Source organism: Galeopterus variegatus, unplaced genomic scaffold (assembly GCF_000696425.1).
Source record: "Galeopterus variegatus unplaced genomic scaffold, G_variegatus-3.0.2 Scaffold574, whole genome shotgun sequence".
Lineage (NCBI taxonomy): Eukaryota > Metazoa > Chordata > Mammalia > Dermoptera > Cynocephalidae > Galeopterus > Galeopterus variegatus.
Genome location: NW_007726685.1, coordinates 43,358 through 53,867, shown reverse-complemented (window position 1 = coordinate 53,867; position 10,510 = coordinate 43,358).

Sequence of the window (10,510 nt, the reverse complement as noted above, 5' to 3'; positions counted from 1 at the left end):
TTTGTTCTTTGGAGCGTGGTTTAAAGTTCAGGGGCGGGCGGGAGGGAACGGTGACGTCGAGAGGGCCGGCCGCCCGGGGTGGCCGTCCCTCCAGGCAAGGGGGGCGGGGAGGACGGCCCGGGGTTTTCGATAGGTGGTTCCCCCTCTTGCCGATTTCGCACATGCAAATCTCCGCCCCCGCGCGGGCGCGCGCAGGAGCGCGGGCGGCCCGGTACGCCCTCGAGGGGAAGTGCGGCAGCTGCTGTCGCCTGGGTTCGCTTGTAACCCCCGCAGTCTGATTTTTAATACTTGTTTATATCTAAATTGTGAGGGCTCTGTTAACTTTACGTATTTTACTTACTAATCCCTTTTAAACTCGAAAGGTTCGCACTACGAGTTCGTTGTTACGCAGTGTTCTCAAGTTTAGTGAAATGGACGCTGTATACTGAGATTTGACAGAGATACCCACGAGGAGAGGGGGAATGGAACGAACGTTCAGTGTGTTCAAGGATCTAGTATATCTTCGTTTTCTTCATTGGCTAAGCGCCTGTTAAGTGTCAGGTAGCTTATTTATTTCATCTATGACGAATTATTCTCATTTTATAGAGGAGGTAATCAGGGTTCAAAGAAGTTAAGTAACTTGTCCATACTTCAGAATGCTGGTAAAAAGGATAAGCACAGTTTAAACCCAGGGTTGTCTGACTCCAAAACTCCATGCTCTTTCCCCTGTCCTTTACTGCCTAAAGTAAGTGTGGAGGGGACATGGGGAATACCATCCTGCCATACGAGTGCCCGAAACCGGAGGAACTAGTTAGGGAAATAATTCAAAATAAAATATCCTGCCAACCCCAAAATATCCCCTCCACAAAATGTACAATCTGCAAAAGAATGGAACCGTTTTATTATTCGATATGCTTTAAAGCATACTGTGATGCACATTACAGGCAATCCACTTAAAGAGATCGGAAACACAAGAAATCTCACCCTTTCATATAGCCAGGCACATATACTTTATTACATATCTATTGATTGTCTTTATCCAAAGGAAAAATAATAGGTTACATCTTGGAGCCAAGAACCAAGGCTTAACCTTCCACAGACACAGGTAGATGGGGCACCTTACTCCTTGATGTTCACGTTTCAAAAAGATGGCTCTAAGGCCCCGAAGACAGACCTTCTTAGGATGCAAAACTGGCAAGAGGTTTATTTACCTTTTTAAAAGATGAACATACATTTCAAAGAGACAAAGCATTTACAATTTAAGTTTTTCTAAAGGAATTGCTAAATGAAAAGGGAAGGGGTGATGTTCTTTGTCCTTTTTGGCACCAGGGAAATTTTAATTTTTTTTAGATTTGTATTTACCCTTACGGTCCCAAATGTCAGAGCTATAAGGGCAAACTGAGCACACATATTTAAGAATCCATTAAAAGGGTGAGGGACAAATAGGAATAGGAACTGTTTTGCATGTGTTTGTTTATATTCTGTCTGCAGGGATGGATTGTTTTCAGGTGCTTCTTGAATTTAATAAGGGATAATGTTTGTTACTGAGGAGCTCTGGGCCAAACGGAAGCTGTCCCAGTTGCAGGACCCCAGACTAGTAGTCTTAAAAACCACTCCAACCTATGGAATCACAGGCTGCATCTTGTGAGATTTAGTACAACTACAGAATTTTGAACTAATTAGCTTTATCTTTTATTTTTTAAAGACTCACTTACTTAAATTTCCCCACTAATAAGTTTATATTTATTTCCAGGGCCACTTTTATTTGTCACATGACTAACCTGTGTATTTTTTATATCACTTTTTAAAAGTTTTTTTCTGTAAACTTTTTACTATTTTTTAAAAATTAGTTGAACCTTTTCTCAAAGTTTCAATCCAGTCCTGAAGAGCAAAAATATTTTACTTGTGCAGGACAAACTTATTTAGGGGAAAAAAAAAGGAAAATCAAAAGACAATGTGATGGATGGACTAAATAACATAACAAAACAAAACAAAAACAGCAAGCATAAGTAGTGATTCTGATTTTTTTTTTTTAGGATTCGTGCTGGAAAAAAATTTTATTACTCTACAGCTGATAGGCAGCTAGTTGTTGGGGATTATAGAGAAGAATAGCACATGGTATTTTTCATCAGGGGTTTATAGTCTTGATACTAGTCATTCAGTTCAAGAAATATCTTTTCTGTATCAGGTGCTCTTCTAGGTAGTGGCACACACAGTACTAAATAACACAAAACTCTCTGTCTTCATGTAGCTGTGTCCTACATGAAAGACATAAAGCAGTTAGCAAATAAGATCATTTTAAATACTATTATTAAAATATTTTTTTATATTGTTGCTGTAAAGAAAATAGCAGTGGGTAGAAAGTGACTGAGGGAAAGAGATGCTCTGATGAAGTAACATTTGAGCTGAGTCCTAGTGATGAAAAAGAGGTATCCACAGGAAGATTCAGGGAAGGAACATTCCATTTGAAGGAAGAGCAAGCACTAAGTCCTTGAGATAGGAAAGTGCTTATTTGAGTGACTGAAAGGAGGCCAGTAGGACTAGAATAAACTGAATGAGGTTGAAGAAACAAGTAGGGACTAGATCTTGTAGGACCTTGTAGGCCATGGAACAGAAGATGAATTTTATTTTAGTCGCACATGAAAACTATTGGACAGTTCTAAGCACATAATTGATTTATGTTACATTTTGAGATGTTTAGTCTGGCTGCTGTGATAAACTGTTAGTATACACTAGGGGCGAGAGTAAAGGCAGAGCAGTTAGGAGGCTGTTGGCAGTAGTCTATGTGAGAAGTAAAGGTGGTTTAATAATATTTTAGCAGAGGAGATGGTGAAAAGAGGTCAGATTTAGTGAGATATTTTGGTGACAGAGTCAGAAGGACATGCTGATGGATTGGATGCAGGTGAGAGGAAAAAAAAATTGGGGATAACTCCCACAGTTTTGCCCTGAGCAACTGGGTAATGAGGAAGTCTGGTGCTGTGGATTGATTGAATTGTGTCTTCAAAGTTCATATATTAAAAGCTTAATTCCCACTGTACTTTTGAGGGTGGGGAATCCTATTATGGTAATTGAAAGGTGGGGCCTTAAAGAGGTGATTAGATTATAGGACCATGTCTTAGTGAATGGATTAAAAATGGTGGTCATGGGCATGGTTCTGAGGGCTTTAAAAGAAGAGCACATGAGAGGTTAGTCTCTCTCTGCCCTGCCATTTTGCAGTGTGAGAACCCTGCATCACTGTTGCCACCAACAAGGCCCTCACCATAAGTGTTCCCTGGACTTTGGACTTCCCACCCTCTGAAACTGTAAGCAGTGAATTTCATTTTCTTACAAATTACCCAGTTCCGTGTGTTTTGTTATGAGTAACAGAAGCAGACTAATACAGCTGGGTAATGAGAAAGAGGTTTGAGAGGGAAAACCAGGAGTTGTGTTTTAGACATGTTAAATTCTAGATGCCTGTTAGACATTCCAGTAGACAGTTGGATTTATAGAACTAAAGCTAAGGGGAGAGGTCAGGACTAGAAATAAAAATTTGGGAGCCAGCAGCATTTCATTTAAAATAATACCACCTAAAGAAAGAGTGCAGATACAGGGGAGAAAAAAGAGCCCTAGGATCCCCCAAGACTTAGAGAACTGGTAGAGAAGAAAGAGCTGCCAGCGAAATATGAGGAAAACCAAGAGAGTGTGGTGTCCCAGAGAGTGTTTCAAAAAGAATGGAATGGTCAGCTATGTTAAATGATGCTAAGAAGCTGGAAAACGATGAGAATAAAGAAATGACCTTGAATTTGGCAAGGTAGAGGTCATTAGTGACCTTGATAAGAACATGTCAGTAGAGTGGTGGGGATGAAAGCTGAATTGCAGCAGGTTGAGAAGAGACTCATGGAAACAATGAGTATAAACAACTCTTTGAAGAGTGTTAAAGGAAACAGAGAAATGGGGCAGTAGCTGGAGGAGGATGTGGATTTTTGTTAGGCTAAGGTCGATCACTAACAACCTCATTCTCAACAGGTCAACACAAAGTTCATCATTTAAGTCAGAGTCCAGTGTGAGTTGGATGGCTTTCCTCCAGTAGTGACCCAGAGACCCAGGTGCCTTCCATATTGTAGCACCAGTATGTGGCCTTTCAAAGTCACCTTGGAAAAGAAAATAGAAGGTCAAAAGTGAGAGATTTGTATGGGCCTGGCCTAATACATTACTTCTGGTCACAGTCTACTTTCCACAGGGCCTCCACAGGCAGTGCCGAGAAATGTAATTTGAGAAATGTAATTCAGTTGTGTGCCCAAGGAAGAAGAAACAAAAATGGATATCAGTGAGCAATGGCAGTTTCTGGCATGGAAGTTTGTTTTATTCACAGAGGTTGATATTAATGCATTTTTGTGTAAAGATGGGACTAACTCAGTAGTGGAGAAATTGATGACAGAGGGTAAGAGGATAATACATGAGTGAGGAAGGGAGAAAGGCTGAAATCCAGAGCACAGGTGGTGGGGTTGGCCATAGATGGGAATGGGGATACTTCTGTGGTCAAGAGGGAAGGCAGAGTAGATGCAGAGAGCCTGATGAATTTGATGGTACAAAGATGAGGTAATCAGTCAAATTGCCTTTTTTAAAAAAAGGAAGTGTGGGGCTGAGCCCGTGGCGCACTCGGGAGAGTGTGGCCCGCCGCGGGTTCGGATCCTATATAGGGGTGGCCGGTGCACTCACGGGCGGAGCGTGGTGCGGCCGGTCAAAAAAAAAAAAAAAAAAAAAAGGAAGTGTAGAGAAAGTTCACCTGAGAGTAGAGAGCAAAGTGAATGGAAGGGTTGAGGAAGAAGAGAAACTGAAAATGTGGTCTGAGAACTATATCCGAGTGAACTGAATGCCCATGTAAGATTTGTGGTCATAAATGTAATGTCAGACTGGTAAGTATAGTGTTTCTGGTATGGTCTTAGCCCAGGGATATCAATGGGCAATATTATCCTGAAAAAGAAGATAAAGAACAAGAACAATTTAAGTTTGAATGGGAATGAGTGGGAAGAATCCATAATACCTCTCAACCCATACACACTCCCTGGGTGATCTCATACATTCTCATTATTTTTCCTATGGTCCCAAGAACATATATCTAGCCTGGATCTTTCTTTGAGCTTCAGACCTATATATCCAATTATCTGCTAGATACCTCCAGTGGGAGACCCATAGGCATCCCAAACTCAACCTACCCCATATCTTCTCTCCCAAGCTTACTCTTCCTCCCATGTTCTCTGTACCACCATCTACCTGGACACATGCTAGAAACTTGGGAGCCGTCTTTGACTCTCTCTCTCTCTCTTTGTCCCTCTTAAAAACTATTCACAACCATTGCTGCCTAGTCATCTGTATAAATGCACATCAGATCATACCATTCTTGTGTTTTAAAACCATCAGTTGCTTTCATTTGCCTTGGATTCAAACTCTCACATGGCCTACAAACTCTTCCATAATCTGGCCACTGTCTCTTTCTTCAGCCTCATCTTCTGCACTCCATGCCTTATACCTCGTCAAATGGCTCCAGAGCTTCTCGTATATAAACCATGCTGTTTCTTTTTTTTTTTTTTTTCCTTTTTGTCTTTTTTACTGACCGGTAACAGGATCGCAACCCTCAGTGTCGTGCCCGCAACCCTCAGTGTCGCGCCCACACCGGGGACCGGCAATGGGATCGCAACCCTCGGTGTTGCGCCTGCACCGCGCTCAACCAGTGAGCGGGAACCGGTCTCCACATGGGATCCGAACCCTCGGCGGGAGCGCCGCCATGCTCCCAGGCGGCACACTCTCCAGTGTGCCACCAGGCCAGCCCAACCATGCTGTTTCTTACCCCGCTTTTGTTTATGATTCTCTTCAGCCTAGAATGCCCCTCCCCAGAGACGTATCATGTTCAAAGATGGAAAGATTCAATATTGTTATATCATCAGTTCTTCCCAAATTAATCTGTAGATTTAATGATTCCTCATTGAAACCCCAGTGTATTTTTGTGGAAGTTGACAAGATGGTTTTTAAAAGTATATAGAAATGTGAAGATCCTAAAATATCCATGGAAATATTGTAGAATAAAGCTGAATAACATATACTACCAGATATCCAAAGTTATTATAAAACCACAGAAATTAAGGTACTGTGGAATATATAGAACAAAGGACTGAATTAGAAAATCATACACTAACACTTTTTATACATTTCTACTTTCCTGACTCTGCCTGTTCCTCCTCCCTACTCTTTCAATTCTCTATTTAAAATGACCAGTCACCTCTGCACAAATTGAAGTTGACTTCTGTATTAGTCTGTTTATGTTGCTTATAATCAAATACTCGGAACTGGGTAATTTATAAAGAAAACAAAATTTATTGCTTACAGTTTCTGAGGCTGGGAAGTCCAAAGTCCATCTCGTGGTGGCGGCAGAGACCCAGATGTCTCACATTGCAAGATGGTGGAAGCAGAGAGAGCAGGGAGAGAAAAAGACAGACTCTCTCTTAAAGCCCTCAGAACCACACCCCTGACCGCCATTTTTAATTCACTACATCATGGTCCTAGAATCTAATCACCTCTTCAAGGCTCCACCTTCCAATTACCATAGTAGGATTTCCCACCCTCTTAACACTGTAACAGTGGGGGCTAAGTTTCTAATACATAAAACTTGGGGGACACAATTCAAGCTTCACAATTCAATCCACTACAAATTCAGTTTTCACTGGGCTCTCTTCCTTACTGCAGTAGTCATTTCTGAATAGAATTTGTCTTTACCACTTTTAACTAGGGTCTGGCTTTATTTATCTTTGACATGGGTTACATATATTTAAAAATTAATTGAGCTCTACTAGTGTATAAAGCTTCGTGCACTTTATATATGGCGTATATCAATTAAAAAAAAAGTTGGGAAAGATTTTTGAATCCCCTTACCCACCAGGGCCACACAACCTGAACAGCCCCACTTTGAGGCCCAGGTCCCCACTTACCTCCTCTCCACCTCCTAACACATACTTTTTCACTTGATTCTTCCCACTAACCTTTTAGTGCTTAGTTTTTAGGAAGCCTTTACAGATTGCCCTGGCTAGGTAGGTTGCTCCTTCTCTGTGCAGCATAATAACCAGCATATTATTTCATCCTCTTTACACACTGATTTACAGTTAGCTGGTCATGTGCCTGGTTCACCTAACTAAGCTAAACTATTAAAATCCTTGAAAGCAGGGACTCTCTTATTTCCAGTGGTTGGCACATAGCAGATGCTCAATATTAGTTAAATGAATTTTCCTGACAGATCAATACCTTTGTTCCTCAGGCCTGGTTGGGTTGTTGAATGGTCTTGGTCTTTAGTGTCTGGTATGTTACTCACCTTGGATTTGGATAGCTCCTCTGAGTCTATGGCAGACCACAATGTTTGATTTTATTCTTAAACTTTGTTATAACTTCATCTATTTAGTTTAATGACAGGTGTCTCTTTTGTTCTTTCAATAACAGAAAATCTCTTATGGACCAGTTTTACCTTTTACTTCTCTCTCTCACTTTTTCATATTCTTCTGGGTTAATAGACCTAGAACACATTCATTTGCTAATCAGATTTGTTTATTTCTTGATGGATTATGACTTCTTGATTGCTGCATCATTAAAAAAAAAAAAAGATTTCATATGTTTAAGGTATGTTCTTTAGTATCAAGAGTAGTGGTTCTCTGCCTTTTCAGACCAGTTCCCACTGTTTTATAATGTATATTTATAATATCCCCATATTACAATAAAGAAAATTCATAGATATAATCTACCTTAAGTGAATATTTTCAAACAAATAAGAACAATGCTCTATTAAGCAATATTAAGGAGAAATAAAAAGAAAGCAATTTATAAAAAAGAAATATTGACTTCAATATTTAAATGCTTGGGTATGAGTACATTAAAAGACATAATGAAGCTGTGAGATATTCACACCTGTACATAGAATCACTGTTGCGTGCAAGTGCTGCAAATGCAGCCTGATACAACTGTGTTGTATTGGTGACCTGTCAGAGTTCCTATTGTGGATCGAATGTACCCCCAACACTCACTGAGGCTTGATCTCCATTGTAACCGTGTTAAGAGGATAGGAAATCCAATTATGGTGTTTGAAAGGTGGGGCCTTTAAGAATCATTAGATTGTGAGGAATGTGCCCTCTTGAATGGACTGATCCATTCATGGAGTAATAGGTGTGGCTCAGATGGCTTTATAAGATGGCTTTATAAAGTGAGAAGGTTAACTTACTCTTGCCCTTGCCATTCTCTCCATGTGACAACCTGGGTGGCCGTGGGACTCTGTACAGAGCCCAAACAAAGAAGGCCCTCACCAGATGTGTTCCCTAGACCTTGGACTTCCCAGCCTACAAACTGTAAGAAATCAATTTCATTACTTTATAAATTACCCAGTTTCAGGTATTCTGTTATAAGCACTAGAAATGAACTGATACAGATGTGAATGTTCCAACTTTAAAAAAAATTTGAGTAAAACAATCTGCCCTCGATTCATGCAGTACATATTTGCATTCCTGGGAAATTCAGTATATATTAAAGCGACACACAAAATATCTTATGTTTATAAGTAAAAGGAAATTGTGTTGTAGCCTTATATTATTATAATAGACTTTTCACCTACATGAATGTGAATGGTGAGATGTTGGAAAGTCACGAGGATGGGGGACAATTTTTGGCTGTGATGAACTGTCCCTTGCAAGGAATCTAGCATCCCTCACCACCCCAGCAGTAAATGCCAGTAGTGCCCCGTAATCATTGTGACAACCAAACATCCCCAGTGGTTTGAAATATGGTTCTTAAATTTTGGTGGTCATAAGAATCACTTGGGAAACTTCTTTGGACTGTAGATTGCTTGGCCCCACTCTCAGAAATTCTGATGCAGTAGGTAGGGGAAAGGCCCTGGCGTCTGCATTTTTTATTGACTACCCTAGGAGTTCTGTCCCTCAGAACTGACTTTGAAAAGATTTGCTTTAGACTAGAGCTATGACAATCAACTTACTACCTTTACTAAAGAATCCCAGCAGAGACCAATTTACCCCTTAAAACCTTTATATTTAAGGGCCAGCCCAAGGCTCACTTGGGAGAGTGTGGTGCTGATAACACCAAAGCTGTGGGTTAGGATCCCTATATAGGGATGGCTGGTTAGCTCACTTGGGAGAGCGTGGTGCTGACAACACCAAGTCAAGGATTAAGATCCCCTTACCGGTCATCTTTATATAGGGAGAGAAAAAAAAAATTATATTTAGAGGTATTCATTTAGTATATTTGTATTTTAGGGCCATAAAAATTGCAGTAGTAGTGTTGGCAGTAAATTTTATTGCTGTCACTTTATGACACAAACAAAGGTAAACATTCCATTAGTTGAGAATTATAATACTGTTCAGTATACTTTTGCTGCTCTAATAACTATATAACAGAAGTAAAATTTAAAACACAAGTGGTAATAGGGGTAATGAGGGGTAATGAAAAAACTATGGATAGTGTTAGGTGAGGTTAGGGAAAGTACTTGGACATAACAGAAGTAAAATTTAAAACACAAGTGGTAATAGGGGTAATGAGGGGTAATGAAAAAACAATGGATAGTGTTAGGGGAGGTTAGGGAAAGTACTTGGATGTGACGGGGGAGCCCCAGGTTAAAACATGGAGTCCAAATGCACAACAGAGCAGAAAGAAAATGACATGCCATCCTTCCTGACATTCCACCTGGATGACATCTGTTTTTCACTATGAGTTGGAAACCAAGCACAGCTCTGCAGTGTGATCAGAGGCGTTTTTTTTGTGAGCAGAGTATGTAGTTCATCTACTAGGCCTAGGGCACTCCTTTCCCAGGAGCAGGTTGTTTGGGAAGTAGGAAGACTGCTAGGTGAACAAGGAGTCAGGCAAAGTGAGTAAGAGGGTCTCAAATAATATTTAAGGGAAACTGTGAAAAAAGTCTGCTAAAGTATCCCTGTTCCATAATTCAGTGCCCTTGCTTTGGAGACACACAGACCTGGAATTGAATCTCACCTTGTCTGGGATTATTAACTGTGAGACATTGGGCAAGTCACTTCACCTCTCTGTGCCTGTTCATCTATAAGATGAGGAGGGTACTTCAAGAAGTTCGTGGAAAAATAGAATTAAAATATGATATGAATCTTTCCGTGAGCTTTTTGAAGACCCCTTGTACAGTACCTACCTCACCGGCTTGTTGTGAGGACTAAATTAGATCACTAATGTAAAGTGCCTGACTCATGGAAAGCGCTAAAAAATGTTAGCAGGTTTCTTTCCTGTTTTATTATAAAAATTTTCAAACATTCAACCAAGTCGATAAAATTTTGCTGAGGACGTTTGTATATCCACCAACTGGATTCTCCCACTAGCATTTTACTATACTTGCCTTAGCACCTTCCTGGTCTTTTTTCCATCCCTTTGTCCATCCATTCATGTATCCGATTTAAAAAATTTTTTTCAATATACATTGCAGACACTGGTACACTTCCCCCTAAATATTTCAGCAGTTATATTTCACTAATAACCAGAATGATCCTAT